Below are 20,113 nucleotides of genomic sequence, written 5' to 3' on the forward strand. Positions count from 1 at the left end.
TGTCCCTATCCCTAAATGCTGCAGTGTATATTTCTTAAAAATAAGGGAATAGTTATCAGCTTCAGATATTTAAAAGTGTTGTAAAACTCTGATCTCCTCTCATATTTCATTTTTTGTCAATTGACCAATTTCCTTTATGTTTTCCTCATTTAATATGGAATCTAGACTAGGATCAGGTTTGGCAGTTAATTGTCATTTCTCTTTGGTTTCCTTTAATTTGGAACTTGTCTATGGCTTTTCTTTGTTTTCTTTGATGTCAGTGTTTTTGGAGAACATATCACTTACTCCCTACTCCCAACCTTTTTTTTAATAGAATACTTCTAATTTGGGGTTGTCTGATGTTTCCTCTGGTTAGATTCAGGTTATGCATTCCAGGCCAGGATTAGTACAGAATACTTGCATTGTAAGTGACCCCTTTTATGTTTCACTCATCGTGATTAATGTTTGAACTTTCTTTCCATTTTGCTGTCTTAGTCACTATTTATACTCCATATAATCAGGGTGTTATTTAAAGTCTCCTCAAAAAACACATGTTGGACCTAGGTTTTGGATTTTATGAAACTAATCAACAACTAGTATGTAGTGAATAGTCCTATATGTGTACTATATCCCTTGAAAATTCTAGTTATTTTATAATTACTAGTACCATTATCTTTAAAAAATTTCAGAGGTGAGAGAAACAGCAACACATAAGACACACACACAGAGAGCTCCTGTCCACTGATTCCTTCTCCAGATGCTCAGGACTAGGTCAGGCCAAAGCCAGGAACCAGGAACTCAATCCAGGACGACCACCCACATGGGTTGTAACAAGTTCTACTCCCTATATATTAGGCAACAAGCAAACCATTTAGTTCTAAAATCTCTTTTAAGATAGAGAACTGACAGACCACTCTTTAGAATAAATATGTATATAATGTATATATATACACATACACAAATCATATATTAAATTATAATTTAGTTTTATTATGTACACACATATCTATGTATACATGTATATAATGTATGCACACACACATATAAAACTATGGGAATGTCCACACATTATGATTCAAAAATGCCAAGATTTGGTAAGAGGTCACTGGGTTTAAAAAACAGGATATAACTCAGGACACAAAATAACTATTTCAGTGGATTGATGTGAGTAGAAGGAAAATGACCTTTATACATATGAAAATAATAATACAGTTTGAATTTCTTATGTTTAAATACTACTTGACTAATTCTTCTAAGTGTTAAATAATAAGACAGCAACCTGAAAATCTATATGAATATACTGTAGGTCAATATACAAGGCAAATTATGGTGCTAACAATAATTTTAAATAATTGTATTTCATATGTATTTTATAAGACAGAAACATTAAAAGCAGGATAACTTCTTTCTAAAGTATAATTTGTAAAATTTTTGTTTATCTGATTTCTGCCTTGAAGTAGTAGGAAATACCTAAATATTTTATGAATGCTGAAGATGAAAACTCCAAATTGCAAGGTGGTTGGTAAGGAGAGAAGCAAAATAGTGTACCAACAAAGGAAAATCAAGTCATATACAAAATGAAATTCATTTCTGTACTTTATTAGCTATTAATTAAAATTGGAGAACATTTGGTCCAGTGATTAAGATATTAGTTAGGCACTAACATATAATATCGAAGTGCATGGGTTTGTGTCCTCCTAGCTTCTCTCTTTTTTTTTTTTAACTTTTATTTAATGAATATAAATTTCCAAAGTACGACTTATGGATTACAATGGCTTCCCCCCCATACCGTCCCTCCCACCCACAACCCTCCCCTTTCCCACTCCCTCTCCCCTTCCATTCACATCAAGATTCATTTTTGATTATCTTAATATACAGAAGATCAGCTTAGTATACATTAAGTAAGGATTTCAACAGTTTGCTCCCACACAGAAACATAAAGTGAAAAATAATAGATGATTTTTTTTTAAAATATGATGAAATCAGATCAGACCTATTGTCATGTTTAATCCCAGTGAGAGTCAAGTTGGGAATTGATAATTTCTTTTTTTTTTTTTTTTTTTTTTTTTTTTTTTTTTTACAGAAGATCAGTTTAGTATACATTAAGTAAAGATTTCAACAGTTTGCACCCCCATAGAAACACAAAGTGTTTGAGTACTCATTATAGCATTAAGCCTCAATGTACAGCACATTAAGGACAGAGATCCTACATGAGGAGTAAGTGCACAGTGACTCCTGTTGTTGACTTTACAAATTGACACTCCTGTTTATGGCATCAGTAATCTCCCTATGCACCGGTCATGCGTTGCCAAGGCTATGGAAGCCCCTTGAGTTCTCCGACTCTTATCTTGTTTAGACACGGTCATAGTCAAAGTGGAGGTTCTCTCCTCCCTTCAGAGAGAGGTACCTCCTTCTTTGAAGACCTGTTCTTTCCACTGGGATCTCACTCACAGAGATCTTTTTGCCAGAGTGTCTTGGCTTTCCATGCCTGAAATACTCTCATGGGCTTTTCAGCCAGATCGGAATGCCTTTAGGGCTGATTCTGAGGCCAGAGTGCTATTTAGGACATCTGCCATTCTATGAGTCTGCTGAGTATCTCACTTCCCATGTTGGATCACTCTCCCCTTTGTTTATTCTATCGGTTAGTGTTAGCAGGTACTAGACTTGTTTATGTGCTCCCTTTGACTCTTAGTCCTTTCATTATGATCAATTGTGAACTGAAATTGATCACTTGGAATAGTGAGATGGCATTGGTATATGCCACCTTGATGGGATTGAATTGGAACCCCCTGGTATGTTTCTAACTCTACCATTTGGGGCAAGTCAGCTTGAGCATGTCCCAAATTATACATCTCTTCCCTCTCTTATTCCCACTCTTTTGTTTAACAGGGATCACATTTCAGTTAATTTTCACCACTTAAGAATAACTGTGTGATAATTACAGAATTAAACCAGTCATATTAAGTAGAACAGGCAAAAAAAAAAAAATACTAAGAGGGATAATGTATTAAGTTGTTCATTAACAGTCAGGGCTATGCTGATCAAGTCACCATTTCTCATAGTGTCCATTTCACTTCAGGAGGTTTCCTTTTTGGTGTTCAGTCAGTTGTCACCGATCAGGGAGAACATATGGTATTTGTCCCTTTGGGACTGGCTTACTTCACTCAGCATGATGTGTTCCAGATTCCTCCATTTTGTTGCAAATGACTGGATTTCGTTGTTTCTTACTGCGGTATAGTATTCTAAAGAGTACATATCCCATAATTTCTTTATCCAGTCTACCGTTGATGGGCATTTAGGTTGGTTCCAGGTCTTAGTTATTGTGAATTGAGCTACAATCAACAACATGAATGTGCAGACAGCTTTTTTGTTTGTCAATTTAAACTCCTTTGGGTAAATTCCAAGGAGTGGGATGGCTGGGTCGAACGGTAGGGTTATATTCAGGTTTCTGAGGAATCTCCAGACTGACTTCCATAGTGGCTTGACCAGTTTGCATTCCCACCAACAGTGGGTTAGTGTCCCTTTTTCCCCACATCCTCGCCAGCATCTGTTGTTGGTAGATTTCTGTATGTGAGCCATTCTAACCGGGGTGAGCTGAAACCTCATTGTGGTTTTGATTTGCATTTCCCTGATTGCTAGCGACCTTGAACATTTTTTCATGTGCCTGTTGGCCATTTGAATTTCCTCTTTTGAAAAATGTCTGTTGAGGTCCTTGGCCCATCTCTTAAGTGGGTTGTTGGTTTTGTTTTTGTGGAGTTTCTTAATCTCTTTGTAGATTCTGGTTATTAACCCTTTATCTGTTGCATAGTTTGCAAATATATTTTCCCATTCTGTCGGTTGTCTCTTCACTCTCCTGACTGTTTCTTTTGCAGTACAGAAACTTCTCAATTTGATGCAATCCCAATAGTTGATTTTGGCTTTGACTGCCTGTGCCTCCTGGGTCTTTTCCAGAAATTCTTTGCCTGTGCCAATATCTTGAAGGGTTTCTCCAATGTTCTCTAATAACCTCCTAGCTTCTCTCTTGACTCTAGCTTCCTGCTAGTGCATGCCGTGGGAGGCAGAAAGTACTTATTAGAGTACATTTCTCACAATCCTAAGTGAATTAAATATTATCAGATGTAACATTTTTATCAGACTGGTTATTATATGATAGCTCATTGTTAATGTTACTTTTCTATCTGGTTGAAATCTTTCATTTGTTTACTAGTCATTTACTTAGATTTCTTCTTTGTAAATTACCTGTTTATATTCTTTACCTACTTTTAAAAATATTTGAATATATTCTAGTTAGTTATATGCTATGAAGATGTCTTCTCTCAGTCATTTCCTTGTCTTTTCATTTTGATTAAAGTGTGTTTTTGGTATAGTAGTTTTAATTAACATTATTGGTTTTTTACTTTATGATTTTGCTTTTTTTAAATCTTTCTCTATTATTCAAGTATATAACCCAAAACTTAGTGGGTTGGCACAACAATAATTATTTCATCATGTTTCACGGTTTCTGTGTGTTAGGAATTTTAAGAGCTTAGAAGGGTTGCCTTGTCCCTGGGCCACAGGCCTCAGATTGGATCACTTAAAGTCTGAGGATATCTTAACAGCTGTATTTTGTGGTTGATGTTTGTTAAATAGAGGTCAGCTGGGCTGCCAGCCAGACATCCTACATACTTTTCTGTTGCATAGAGTGGGAACTCAAGGGCAATACTGAGTAAGAGTATTATTGAAATATTGTTTTTTTCTTGACCATAATGGGCTTACAAATTGTTTCAAAGTTTTATTTACTTATTTATTTGAAAGGGTGAAACAGAGAGAGAGAGGGAGAGAGAAGGAGGGAGAGAGAAACACACATGAGAGAGAGTGAGATCCTCCATCTACTGGTTCACTCCCCAAATACCTACAACAGCCACTGCTGGGTTAGGCTAAAGCCAGGAGCCAGGAACTCCACATGTATCTTCCATATGAGTGGCCCAAACCCAAGTTCATGGGCCATCATCTGCTGCCTCCTGGGTGCATTAGCAGGAAGCTGGATCAGATGGAGACAGGACTTGATACCAGCTTCTCTGATATGGGATGCTGGCATGCTGGACAGCAGCTTCACCCACTGAGCCACAAAACCTGCCACAATAATGCTTTTTAAATTTAATGTATTTGACTATTTTTTTTAAAGATTTATTTACTGGGGCCTGGCATTGTGGTGTTGTCGATAAAGCCGGTGTCTGCGATACCAACATCTCGTAAGAGGGATGGTTAGAATCCTAGCTGCTCCACTTCACATCCAGCTCCCTGCTAATGGACTGAGAAAAGCAGTGGAAGATAGCTTAAGTGCTTGGGCCCCTGTACCCATGTGGGAGACCTGGAAGAAGCTCCTGGCTCCTGGCTTTGTGCTGGCCCAGCTCCAGATATTATGGCCATCTGAGGAGTAAACCAGCACATGGAAGATTCTCTCTCTCTCTCTAACTCTAACTCTAACTCTGCCTTTCAAATAAATAATATGAGTCTTTAAAAAATAGATAAATAAACATGGCAATAACAATAACTAGGCAAGGCCAAAGCCAGGAGCCAGGAATTTCATCTGGGTCTCCCAGGTGGGTGGTAGAAGCTCAAGCACTTGGGCCATCTTCTCCTGCCTTACCAGGCACATTAACAGAGAGCTTGATCTGAAGAAGAGCAGTCAAGACTTGAAGCAGCATTCCAATATGGGATGCTGGCATCCAGAGATGTGGTAGATTAATGCACTGCATCACAATACCACATCCTATTTATGACTATCAATGTGTTGTCATGTTGAAGAATTTTCATCTGTTTCTCCAAGTTGGGTAAGAGTTTTTAATCATGACTTCTATTAATTGTATTACTTTTTTTATCTTTTGAGATAATTTTCTTTAGTGATTCATATTATTAGCTTTTTTAAAAAAGATTATTTATTTATATAACAGAGTTATAGACAGTGAGAGGGAGAGACAGAGAGAAAGGTCTTCCTTCTGTTGGTTCACCCCCCAAATGGCCGCTACTGCCAGAGCTACGCCGATCCAAAGCCAGGAGCCAGGTGCTTTTTCCTGGTCTCCCATGTGGGTGCAGGGGCCCAGGCACTTGGGCCATCCTCCACTGCCTTGCTAGGCCATAGCAGAGAGATGGACTGGAAGAGGAACAACCGGGACTAGAACCCAGCGCCCATTTGGGATTCTGGCGCCACAGGTGGAGGATTAGCCAAGTGAGCCACAGCGCCAGCCCCATATTGTTAGCTTTTAAGAAGTAGACCTGTCTTTGTATTCTTTGGATGAAACTTTATCATGACATGTTAATGATATTTAAGTATTTGGGGTGGATTTGATTTGCTGGTATATTTAGGATTTTGTTGTTTTGCTGCTTTTTTAAAGCTTTTTTAAGGATTTATTTTTATTTTTAAATATTTATTTATTTATTTAAAAGCAGAGATACAGAGAGAGAGAGAAAGAGAGTTCTTTCATCTGCTGGTTCACTCCCCAAATGGCTGAAACAGCCCGGGCTGGGCCAGGCCAATGCCCGGAGTCAATAGCTTCTTCCATGCCTCCCACAAGGGTGCAAGGGCTCAAGTCCTTGGGCCATCCTGTGCTGCTTTCCCAGGTGCATTAGCAAGGAGCTAGATCGGAAGTGGAGTAGTCTGGACTTGAACTGGCGCCCACATAGGATACAGGCACTGCAGGTGGACACTTAACTTTCTATGCCTCAGCTCTGGCCCTGATGAAGATTTATTTATTTGAGAGGCAGGGTTATAGTCAGAGAGAGGGAGAGACAGAGAGAAATCTTCTATCCTTTGGTTCACTTCCCAGATGGCCTCAGTGGCTGGAGTGGAGCTGGATTGATCCAAAGCCAGGAGCCAGAAGCTTCTTCTGGGTCTCCCAGGTGGGTTCAGGGACCCAAGCACTTGGTCTATCTTCCCCTTTACTCCGAGGACATTAGCAGGGAGTTGGATCAGAAGTAGAGCAGGGGGGTAGCGGGTAAAGCCGCCGCCTGCAGTGCCAGCATCCCATATGGGCACCAGTTCAAGTCCCAGCTGCTCCACTTCCAATCAAGCTCTCTGCTATGGCCTGGGAAAGCAGTAGAAGATGGCCCAAGTCCTTGGGCCCCTGCACCCACATAGGAGACCCAGAAGAAGCTCCTGGCTTAGATCGGCTCACCTCCAGCTGTCATGGCCAACTGGGGAGTGAACCAGCAGATGGAAGACCTCTTTCTCTCTGCCTCTCCTTCTCTCTCTGTAACTCTGCCTTTCAAATAAATAAATAGATGTTTTTTTTAAAAATAATGGAGCAGCTAGAATTCAAACCGGTACCCATGTAGGATGCCAGTGCTGTAGGCAGAGGCCTAACCTACTATGCCACAGTGCTGGCTCCATGCTGCTTTTTTTTTTTTTTTTTTTAAATTAATTTATTTGCAAGGCAGAGTTACAGAGAGAGAAAAGAGAGATCTTCTACCCACTGGTTCACTCCCAAAATTGTTGTAATGGCCAAGGCTGGGCTATGGAGAAGCCAGGAGCCAGGAGCTTCTTCCAGGTCTCCCACTTGGATGGAGGGACATTAGCAGGGAGCAGGATCAAAAGTAGGGCAGCCAGGACTGACTCAAACCTGCATCCATATGAGATGCCAATGTCGCAAGTGGTGGCTTTTACCTACACAATGTCAACCCCTGATTTTGCTTTCAGAATCATACTAACTTCATAAAGTATTTTCTTCTTTGTCTTTCTTTTTTTTCATAAGAAATAATCTAAAATAAGTCAGGAAATAAGAAAAAGAGGAACAAAAATAAGTCTATATGTAATAGAAAACAACTAGTAAGATGGTAGATTTAAATCCAAATATTAATAATTATATGAAATATAGATGGCCTAACTGCCCCAATTAAGAGGAAGACATTGTCAAATTGGATTAAAATGTGAGACCCTGCTCTGTGTTGTTATTAATGGCTCAAGCACTTGGCCCATCCTCTGCTGCTTTCCCAGGCACATTAGCAGGGAGCTGGATCAGAAGTGGAGCAGCCAGGACACAAACTGGCACCCACATGGATGCTAGTCTTGCAGGCGTTAGCAGCCTAACCCACTATTTCAGAACACCGGTACCCTGCCTTCATTTCTGATTCAACTTCCTGCTGATGCAGCTTAGGAGACAGCAGATGACGACTCATATGCTTGAGTACCTGCTGTCCACGTGGGAGACCCAGAGGGAGCTCCTGACTTCTGACTTTGGTCTGGCCTAGTCTTATCACCTCCACCCCTGTTGTGGCCATTTGGCTAGTAAACCAGCAGATGGAAGACTTCTTTCTCCCTCTGTTGACCTGCCTTTCAAATAAATAAAAAAAGAACAAACAATTAAATTATCTTTTTTTTGGTTGTTTTGAGAACAAATTTGAGTGGTATAATTGTGTAAATCATTGATAGTATGTATCATTGGTAATTTTACAGATGTGTCATTGATAATATCACAAATATGTATTTGTTGAAATTATAAATCAATATATAATTTGTTATGGAATAGATGTCATATTAATTGTTAGTAAATGCTATTTGTTGCATCAATAGGAAGAAATAGAGGTAATTCCAGGTAATCTTAGAGGGAGGTCACGGAAACCCAAATATAAGGAAAAGAATTGCAAATGGTACAGTAAAAACTCATTTATTATGATATTGATAAATTAAAAGTCATATAATAAAATTTAGCTATTCAGATGATTAAGCTGGCCAACTTTTTGTGATCTTCCTCTTTTCCCGGTAAATCGAGTATTGCTTTAAATTGCAGCTCTTGGGGCCAGCATTGTGGTACAGCAGATTAAACTGCTGCTTGTCTTTTCTTTTTTTTAAGATTTATTTATTTATTTGAAAGGCAGAGTTACAGAGAGGCAGAGGCGCAGGGAGAGAGGTCTTCCATCTGCTGGTTTACTCCCCAGATGGCTGCAGTGGCTGGAGCCGGGCCGATCCGAAGCCAGGAGCCAGGAGCTTCCTCCGGGTCTCCCACACGTGTGCAGGTGCCCAATCACTTGGGTCATTCTCCACTGCTTTCCAAGGCCATAGCAGAGAGCTTGGATGGGCAGGGGAGCAGCCAGGACTTGAACCAGTGCTCATATGGGATGCTGGAACTGTGGGCAGCGGTTTTACCTGCTATGCCACAGAGCCAGGCCCTGCTGCTTATGACACAAGTGTCCCTTAATGGAGTGCTGGTTGGAGTCCTGGTTGCTTGGTTTTCAATCCAGCTTCCCTGCAATTGTGCCTGGGAAGGCAATAGAAAATGGCCCAAATTCTTTGTCTCGAGTTCCTGGCTCCTGGCTTATACTGGCTTGTACCTGTAGTGGCCGTTTGAGAAGTGAACCAGCAGGTGGAAGATTCTTTCTCTCTCTCTCTCTCTCTCTCTCTCTCTCCCTTTGTTGCTTTGCCTTTCAAATAACTAAGCAAACAAATCTTTTTTTAAAAAAAAAATTCCATCTCTTAAGAATCACATTCAAGGGAGGGAGTCATTCGACACAGTGGTTAAGACATTGCTTGGGATCCCACATCCCGTATTGGAGTGCTTGAGTTCCAGTCCTGGCGCCACTCCCAATTCCAGCTTCCTGCCAGTGTACAGCCTGGGAGGCAGTAGATGATGGCTGAAGTGTTTAGATTATTACCACCCAAATGTGAGATCCAAATTGAGTTTCAGGCTCCTGGCTTTGGCTTGACCCAGTCCCAGCCGTTGTGAGTTTTTGAGGAGTTAATCAATAGATGGAAGATCTCTCTTTTTTTGTTTGTCTCTACCTTTCAAAAAAATGAAAATAAATAAAAAACTTTTTTTTAGAAATAATCACAGTCAGGAAACTCAGAAATGTATTTTTATCATTTTGAGCATTACTTTCTGCCACTTGATGGAGTCTGATTGATTAGCTTAATCAGGTATTAGTATCTTCTCCTCAAAGAACTTTAAAGAAAACATTGCCTTTTCAGTCCAGAGCAATCTAGACACCTGGTATGTTATTGGCTACTGTTGAAAGAATCAAAGTAGCAATACCTTTAAAGTTCAAAATAAGAGGTCATTTAATTTTTAACTTATCCATCAGTATGAAAAACTCCTTTCTTAGAAGTGAGGACTCCTTTAAATCATAGTTAGAGTCATATGAATAAAAATTTGATTACTTTCTGCAGTTAGCTAACCTAGGAGATCATTTTTGCTGTTGCTGTCTTCCTTAGTCCAGTGATGATGGAAAAATTATATAAATTTTCTTTCTGAAACTCTGGTCTGTTGAAATTGAAAGTTTCTGTTGAAATTCTTAAAAACTTTAGTAATTTTTTTCTGATTTTGACAATTACAAGTTTTTTTAAATGTTAAACAGTTTGCTTTTCTGTTGACACCAACTGTTCACTAACTAGGCAGTACTCCTGTTGAGTGAGGATGAAGGGAATTCATCAGAGGTGGTGCAAGGAATAAAGAATTGGTGTGGTGTTTTTTGTGGGGGTGATAAAATGTTCTGGAGTTAGGTAGTAGCAATTGTTGCACAACACCGAATCGTAAGTACTGAAACCTCTGAACTGTATACTTTATACTGGTGAAAATGATGAGTTTTAGCTAAAAGAGTTCATTGTCACTAAAAAACCCCCCTGTAATATCTTAGGGAGGAATACCTGAAATGTAGGGTGTTGCTCTGGATATTTAGATCTTGCCCTCATTTGAAATGATGGGTGACAGGCTTGACCAGTATTGTTTTTGTGCTGAGACCTTCAAGCACTATGCCATTGGCCATCTCTGAGAGATGTTAAAAAAAAAAAATGGTCCTAAAAGATGTATTATTATATTTACTGCTGGGATATTTTTGACAACTCAGCAGAACTATATTCCTCAAGTATCAGTAACAAGAACTTTTCTTCCTTCAAGAAAAGAAGAATTTTCTTCCTTCAAGAAAATGATGTATCAGTGTTCTTATGAATACTATGAAAAATATACATAAATAAAAACTACAAATGACAGTCATTTCTTCAATTTATTGATTATCTTGAAATTCAGTCCTGTTCTTTTTTTATTTTAAGATTTATTTATATATTTCAGAGGCAAAATCACAGACAGGGTGGGGAGAGAGAGAGAGAGGCAGGCCTTCCATCCTCTGGTTTACTCCCCAGATGGCCTCAACAGCCAGGGATGGACTGATCTGAAGCCAGGAGCCAGGAGTTTCTTCCGGGTCTCCCATGTGGATGCAGTGGCCCAAGCACCTGGACCATCCTAGGCTATCAGCAGACAGCCGTATAGGAAGTAGAGCAGCTGGGACTCGAACTGGTGCTCAAGGGGGATGCCAGTGCCGCAGGCAGAGTATTAACCTACTAGACCACAGACTTGGCCCCTCAGTCATGTTTTTTTGTCCCCAGGTTTAAAGTGTCTTGTGTTATATATTTTCAAAATCAGTTTTATTCAAGGCCTCATCTTATTTTTATCATTCTGAATTTCTTCATTTCTCATTTTATTTTGTATATCATATTCCTTACCACATTACCTCACATATTCTCTTAGAACATGACAGAATATAAAAATACACACGATGGGGGTAGGTGTTTGGCTTAGCAGTTAAGACACCACTTGGAACACCTGCATCCCCTGTTGTAGTGCCTGAGTTGGAGTCCTGACTCCAGTCTCAATTCCAGCTTCCTGCTGTTGTGAACCCTGAAGGATTCACATGTGAAAGATCAGGTGCTTGTTCAAGTAGTTGAATCTCTGCCACCCACCTGGGATACCTGGATTGAGTTCCTGGCTCCCGGCCCAACCCCAGCTGTTATGGCCATTTGGGGAGTCAACCAGAAAATAGGGTATCTCTCAGTCTCTCAATCAATCTCTTTCTCTCTCTCTGTCCACACTCTTCCTGTCTCTCTGTTCTCTGCTTCTCAAATAAGTAAATACACAAAGTGAAAAAGAATCTTAAAATTGGAGGAAAAATTTTCAGGATGCATATGTGTGTTTGAGCGATTTATCTAAATTAATTTACACTAAAAGATAATTAGTTAGTAGTCCTTATTTCTTTGAAAATCTTAAGTGTTTTTAAAGGAGGTAAGGAAAGTGTTTGATAATAAAAGGGGACTCTGGAGATGATGATTTTTATAAATCTATGTGAATGATTTCCTCTTTTGAGTAGATAATTGACATAGAGAATAGAGGGATGCTAAAATCCAAAAATGAAAATGATCAATACAGAGGAGAGACAAGAGAAAGCATAGTGTAGAATTTTTTTTTTTTAAATTGCTGGCTTTACTCTTTGTCTAACGTTATCCTATCTAAATCCCACTGTGCATAATCAAATAAAAGCTGTGCATGGCATTATTTTTATACTGTGCATCTGCATGTGTGTAGCCTGAGAAGGGCATTGCTGTCACATCACAAGATATATCAACATTGTTTTGCATAATATTTTTAACATGACAACCTTATTATAAATAATATTATTTCTAAAGGATTTTTAATTTAATTTTATGTGGTATGTTGTAATTTTCAATATAGTTTCCACATAATTCTTTGATTAGTCTCATGTCTTGTATGTATTTATTATCTTTGGATTTCCAGCAGCAAGGACAGATTTAGCATTTACTAGATGCTTATTAATCATTGATTTTGCTTCTGTAATTTTTCCATCATCACTTTTTCTTGCTATCATCTCATCAGCATATAAATATGCTATACTTTCTCCCATTTCAATACAGAAAATTTTCAAAACAGTAATGCTCCTCCACTTATCAGACCATATCTTCACTATTTGTTGTAGCAAAACTCCTTCACAGCTTTGTCCGTATACGCTGCTTTTCACATCATCATCTCACCTTCTTTGCCTGACTTAGCCTATTTAGGCTTTTCTCCTCACCACTATACTAACAGCGTTCTTGTCATTGGCTCCAGTGAAATCTTTCTTACTAACTATAGTAGCCATTTCTCAGCGCCAATGGTAAGAGCATTTATCACAGTCCATCATGTCACCTTTCCTGGAACTCTTCACTTGAATACTTAATTTTCCCAAAACCCAACTCTTGATTCCTTACTACTGTCACCTCTGCCACCACCACCACTCCTCTTCCTGCTCCAGTGCTCTCTATCATGATGTTTGACAACATCCATTCATTCAGTTGATCTGGCCAAAACCTTAGAGTCATCCTAGCTATGTTTTTTCTTTTATTTACTCCACTAGCAACCGAATATCTAATTCCTTCTCACCATGAATGAGGGTACCACAATAGCCACCTCATTTCCGCCTGACTTAATATACGTAGTCTGTACATTGATCTCTTTCTCTCTCTCTTTTAAAGATTTATTTATTTATTTGAAAGAGTTACAGAGAAATACGGAGAGAAAGAAAGAGAGAGACATATCTTTCAGCCGCTGGTTCACTCCCCAGATGGCTGCAAAACCAGGGCTGGGCCAGGCTGAAGCCAGGAGCCAGGAGCTTCATGCAGGTCTTCCTGGTGGATGCAGGGTCCCAAGCACTTGGGCCATACTCTGCTGCTTTCCCACGCACATTAACAGCAAGCTGTGTCAGAAATGGAGCAGCCAGGACACTATCCAGCACCCATATGGGATGCCAGTGTCACAGGTGGCAGCTTAATCTGCTATACCCCAATGCTGGCCCCATGATCTCTTTCTTCAGATTCTTCTTTTCTTATCATTCCGAGATGGTTCTGTATACAATAGCTAGAATGTCTTTTTTTTTTTTTTCATCCATAAATTGAAACATTCTACAAGGCTTTCAATGTACCTGGAATACCAGTCAGACTGTATACTGTTGCTTTCCAGGCCATCCATGATACTGCCTAGGTGTCCTACACACTGTCTTCTAATTAGTGTGCACCAGCTCTGGACCTTCTTGTCATTTTTTTTTTGAAAACACCAACTGTTTCCATTTCAGGGCTTTGATACTTGCTATTGTCTTTATTTGGAGTATTCCTTCTTATGTTTTTTTTTTAGTGTCAGGCAGTTATCTTCTCAGAGATGCCAGCTTGCCATTACCCTATCTCTTTGCCCTTCAGTGTATTACCTGTCTTTGGAGGAAAGAATAACATTGTTGTTCTTTTCAGTTGTTTTGTAGGTATCTAATGCTAGAATATAAGTTTTGTGAAGACACAGACTGTCTTGTTCACTGCTGTATTCCCAGGTCTATACAGTGTCTGCCACATAGAAAACACTTACAAATGTTTACTGAGTGCATAAACAAGACAATTATGTGATAAATGTTTTCATCAGTGAATTAGTCAGTAAGAAAATTTTTATATTGACTTGAAATAAATATTCTGATTTCACACTTGCCAAATTTTTATTGCCATAAAATTTATGTAACTTTAAATTTGTAATTCTAACCCTTTTAAAGTATATTAAGTGTCATAAGTACTTTTATATTGTTGTGCAGCCACCATGATCATCCATTTCCAGAACTTTCTTCGTCCTTAAAACTGAAACATTGGGCAAGCATTTAGTGTTGTGATTAAGATGTGTCTTGGAGGCCGGCGCCATGGCTCACTAGGCTAATCCTCCGCCTGCGGCGCCCATACCCCGAGTTCTAGTCCCAGTCGGGGCGCCGGTTTTGTCCTGGTTCATCCTCTTCCAGTCCAGCTCTCTGCTATGGCCCAGGAAGGCAGTGGAGGATGGCCCAGGTACTTGGGCCCTGCACCCACATGGGAGACCAGGAGGAAGCACCTGGCTCCTGGCTTCAGATTGGCGCAGTGCACTGACCGTAGCGGCCATTTGGGGGGTGAACCAACGGAAGGAAGACCTTTCTCTCTGTTTCTCTCTCTCACTGTCTAACTCTGCTTGTCAAAATCAAAACAAAAAAAAAAAGCAAAAAGGATGTGGCTTGGAATGTTCACATCCCACGTCTGGGAGCCTGTTTGAATCTCAGCTCCATGCCTGATTATACCACGCCTGATTATACCTTCCTGTTATTGCATGCCCTGGGAGGGAGTGGATGATGACTGCATAGGAAACCAGTATTGAATTCCGTGTTCCTGGCTTTGGCTTGCTGAAGCCCTGGTTGTAGTGGGCCTTTGGGAAGTGAACCAGTGGATGGAAGATCTCTTTCTGTCTCTTTCCCTCTCTAGACCTTTCAAATAAAAAAAAAAAATTAATGGAAAAAAACTTAGTGCAAACTCTGTCCCATTAAACAATAGCTGCCAGCCTCCCCTTCCCTAGACTTTGACCTTTACCATTTTACTTCATGTCTCTGTGAATGGATGGCTCTAGCTACCTCATACGTGTATGCCTAGGATGATACTATATTTTTCCTTTGTGACTAGCTTATTTCACTTAGCATAATGTCTTTAAAGTTCATCCATGTTGTTGCTGTTAAATGTCTTTAAGTGGCATTTTTTTCATCAGATACGTGCCAATTAATTGTATGTATGCCTAACAACTCTTTCATCTGTGAACCTCAAAATATTTTATAAGCATAATTATCTAAACTTTACAATATTCCTGTGAAGGCAGTAATTATGGTATAGCAAACTGAGGTCCTGACAGATTGCCCGAAGTCCATAATGAATAGATGCTGAAATTCTGAGCAACAACCAGGGTTGTAAATCCTTGTTGTAAGTGTTAGGCCCTCTTGTTGATGATGAAAGATCATTCTATGAATTCTTAAAAAAAAAAAAAAATGGGTAGCAGTAATCATTATTTAATACCCCTAAATATTCACAGCCAATTATTTTAATGGAAAATAATGGAAAAAGTTATCTGAAATCTAGTATTTGTTATTAGTGATAGGAACTTCAGTTATTTGATCTAAATATTTCTTTGACCTATATATTATTAGATGCATAACTACTGATAAGTCTGAACAGCCAAAGTCAGAAATTTACTTTTAAAGATTGTGCTGGCATAGATAATTTCTTTTTTGTTTTTTAGCTATGGAACATAAAAAAGATAACATCTGTGTTTCTATTTGTCTTAATTGTTCAATTGAGTTGTTTTAAAGACAATCTTTTTTTAAAAAGATTTATTTCATTTATTTAAAAGGCAGAGAGAGAGAGAGAGAGAAATTTTCGATCTGCTGGTTCACTTCCCAACTGGCCACAATGGCCAGGGCTGGGCCAGGCTGAACTCAGGAACTAAGGGCTTCATCACCATCTCCCACATGGATGGCAGGGGCCCAAGCACTTGGGCTATCTTCTGCTTCTTTCCTAAGCACATAGGAAGTTGAACAATGCCAGTGTTTTTTAAAGATTTATTTTATTTATTTGAAAGAGATACAGAGAGAAAGAGAGAGAAAGACAGAGAGGTCTTCCATCCTCGGGTTCTCTCTCCAAATGGTGCAATGGCTGGAGTTAGGCCAATTTGAAGCCAGGGGCCAGGAGCTTCTTCCAGGTCTCCCATGCGGTTGCAGAGGCTCAAGGACTTGGGCCACCTTCTACCGCAGTCCCAGGCCATAGCAGAGAGCTGCTCCAAGTGGAGCAGCTGGGACTCAAACTGGCGTCCATATTGGATGCTGGTACTGCAGACTAGAACTTTAACCCCCTGCACCACAGCGCCGGCCCCAAAAGGCAGTCTTTTAAGTGACAAGTTATCTGTTGATTTGGCATTTTTTGTCAGGACTAAAATGGACTCCAATTTTGATATTAAGAAAAATGACATTTCCCCTATTGAGATGATGTGATTTAACTTAGTTTTTTTCAATTCCTAAAGGCTTAACCCAATGCTCTGCGTGTTGCTACAGATTGAGTTCCCTTAAGAATTCTTGTTTAGAGAAATGAAAGTATAGCGAAACAAATAAGTTTTCTCAAATGAAACTTCATTATATTATTCCACCCAAGTGATTGGTTCATTCTTGGATGTTGTGTGTATATTAACCTCAAGATTGTTTCAACACTAGTTGGAACTGCTACCCCCTTCTTCCTCTCCTGGATGCCCATTTATGGCTCTATAGTGGTAAACTATGAGCAAGTGAGGAAAGATTTTGAGAAGTGCTAATTAGTGTTGAGAAAACAGTGCTGAAAATAGTGTTGAGAAAAACCGTAAAGTTTGGGGGACAAAGGCAGCTTGTATGTACTTAAATGTTTCTTTTTAATTTATTAAATCCAATAGCCTGTTGTGTTTTCTTTGTTTCCATAGGTTTTTTTTTAATCACCAGATAATAATGAATTTATCTGAGCAATAGCTAAACGTTGTGTAATAAGCCTTTGTTAGTTGTCTAAAAATTTTGTAATTCAGCTATGGGAATTATAATTTTTCTAGAGAAATTTCAGTCACAGAACAATAGATAAATAAACAATATGATACATTTTGAGAGAATACTAGTTTTTTTATAAGATAGAATAGTGATATTATTTGAAACATTTTACTAATTTAGGAAAATGTGAATTTATTATCTAACACAGGAAAATCTTTGGTAATACAAGAAGTGCTTTTAAATTATTTTTATATTGGGTTTTACCTGAATTAGTACTGCTGAACAAGGAGTTGCTTAGTTCTAGAGAGCAGTGGTTTGAAGAAGATGACCGAGAAAAATTGTTTCTCTATATTCTATACTCACACAGCACTTCTGACACTAAATGTATAGGTTATTTTTCTACACAAGCAGTCCTCTAACTCTGGATATCAGCTGGGTGTCCTACAATTTAATTCAGTTTAACTCTATGCTGCCTAATGATGCTCAGGTGAATAGTGGACCATGTATAACACAGTGCTCCCATAAGATGGTAATAGAGCTGAGAAATTGCTGTTCCCTAGTGATGTTGTAACTAGGTATTATCCTAGTGCAACACATTACTCACGTGTTCATGGTGATGCTGGTGTAAACAGACCTGTTATTCTGCCAGCCATATAAATGGATAGTGCACACAATTATGTCTAGGACATCATACTTGATAATGATAATAAATGACTATTTTATTCTTTTATGTCTTTACTGTGCTTTTATAATCATTATTTTAGAGTGTATTTCTAATTATATAAAAGAGTTTACCAAAAATAGTATGTCATGTTACCCTGGTAGCAGCCTCAAATATGTTTACCAAGTCTCTGGGGTACATCAGCTGGCTATGTGATCTCTGCCATCTAGGTTTGTTTAAATGTACTCTATGGTATTTGTATGATGATGAAATTTCCTAATGACACATTTCTCAGAATGTGTCCTGGTTATTAAGTGACACATGACTATACTTAAGAGACAGTGTCAGTTCCCACAGGTAAAGGGCTCAGTCCCACAAGACTGCCCTGACTCAAGTCCTACAAGTCGGGTACTTCTGACCAACCAGCTATAAATCGGGGACTCCTATGATATCCTCCTTGGGCTCAATAATTTACTAGAATGGCTCACAGAACCCAGGAAAAAAGTTTTACTTATGTCTGTTAATTACAAAAGATACAGATGAACAGGCAGATGAAGACACACTTAGGGTATTCCGAAGAGACCCAAACCCAGGCCCTTCCATCTCTAGAGAGCTGGGCTGCACCACCCTCCTGGCTCTTCAGCTCTCCTCCTTCAATAGTTTTCATAGTTTAATCTGCAGCCCCTCCTCTTCCCAGAGGTCAGTGGGTGGACATAAAGGTTCCAACACTGGAATCCCTTGGTCTTTATGGTAACTGGCCCTATTCTGAGGCTATCTAGGGGCCCCACCCTAGGTCATCTCATTAACATAAACTCAAGTGTGATTAAAAGGGCCTGTCTGTGAATAACAAGAGATACTTCTAACAGGAAATTCCAAGAGTTTTAGGAGTTCTGGACCAGAAACAGGGAGAAAGACCAAATATATTTCTTAGGATACCACCACCACAACAAGGTAGAATCTTGGTAAATTGTCTCTTAAAGAAATTGCACCGTGGTTCTTTTGTTTTTTGCCTGTGACTTTTTTCCTTTTTTTTTAAATTTAATAATATAAAAAGAGCACATTTCATGTATTTCCATACAGTTCTAAGAAGATATCCATACTCTTCCCTCCCTCCCTTCTTCTGTCCCTCAGTTGCCTCTCCCTCCTTCCTCCCCTTTTTTTCCTTTAATTTTTGTGATAACATAATCTCAATTTACTTTACAATCACAAGCTTAATGCACCCCTAACCATAATGTTCAACAAGTAAAAAGTAGAAAGATCACTGTTCCACAGGATTATTTGCATTTGACTTTGTTGAGTACTTAAGGCAGCTCTCTTACAGGCAAATAATATTCTTAAGGAATCTTACTTTGTTTGAGATTTTCTTATGACAAAATTAGGGGTTTTAAAATGCGAATCTGTCATTTGCTTTATTCCTAAACTTTTTTTTAGAGGTAATGGAAACATCACTTTCTAGCTCTATTAGTGTCTGCAGTCTAGATAGTGGGTCTTGAATTATTTCCAATGGCAGGTATTGAATTAGAAGTTTATTTTTCCTACCAGAAAGTCTGGTGAGGTCTCCAATTCTAAATAGTGCCCAGGAGAAAGAACCTTAGCACTTTTTTTGGTTTTGTTAATTAAAAACTCACAGTCAAAGTAAAAACTGATAGATTTGAATTAGTCAATCTAGCAAGATACTTGTAGAATTTTCTGAATTTTCTTTTAATGCTACAAGTATATGAGCACTTTATTTCAGGGCATTTGTCAGTGGTCTTTTTGGAGGGTAAAAGCCTCCATCTGTGATATCAGTTTCAGCGTATCTTAGCAAGGATTTTCAGTAGCAAGAATCAGTGGAACTACTGCCGTTAGTCCTCTGAACATTAAAAAAAAAACATATCTGATGCTTAACTACAAACTACGCATAGACTACAGTTAAAGTTAAAACTCAGGACAGGAAGCATTCAGTGAGTGTCAATCACCAAAAATACTGCTTGGAATGAAAACCTACATCTATCTATCAACCTGCCTATTTCTCTTCCCTTCTCTGTCTTGGATGTATTATTATTATTATTATTATTATTATTTTTAATTGGGAAGCCTGGAGCCTAGACCAACTCCAGGGCTTGAAGTTCCTGCATAAGCACACCAAAGCCCTAGGTAAACAGTACAGTGGAGCTAGAGATTTTACCACCAGAAACTGCCAAACACCTTCTAACTGGGGCCTTCCCGATGTAACCAAATATCCTTCCTTCCTTACCCTTCCACTTTCAGCCTGAGAAACGTCACTGCCCACACCGCTTCAGTGGAGCTCCTTGACCCTTTTCTGATTCTGATGCAACCCCATTCACAGCTAATATTTGCTTAAATGAACTTTGAGTTATT

General features: G+C 39.0%; 1 protein-coding gene across 34 annotated transcripts in view; it reads left to right on the plus strand.

The window, feature by feature from the left end:
- Positions 1-20,113, plus strand: part of BAZ2B (bromodomain adjacent to zinc finger domain 2B) — a 456,715-nt gene that overhangs the window by 167,916 nt on the left and 268,686 nt on the right. For 3 of the 34 annotated variants that reach the window (XM_051849465.2, XM_051849464.2, XM_051849458.2), the window contains exon 1: positions 18,586-18,703. The exons of the other annotated variants lie outside the window; for them this stretch is intronic. The gene's annotated coding sequence lies outside the window, so the exon portion shown is untranslated. Of the gene's footprint in view, positions 1-18,585; positions 18,704-20,113 lie in introns of those variants that run through there. 34 annotated transcript variants of the gene reach the window in all.

This window comes from Oryctolagus cuniculus, chromosome 3 (genome assembly GCF_964237555.1).
Source record: "Oryctolagus cuniculus chromosome 3, mOryCun1.1, whole genome shotgun sequence".
Lineage (NCBI taxonomy): Eukaryota > Metazoa > Chordata > Mammalia > Lagomorpha > Leporidae > Oryctolagus > Oryctolagus cuniculus.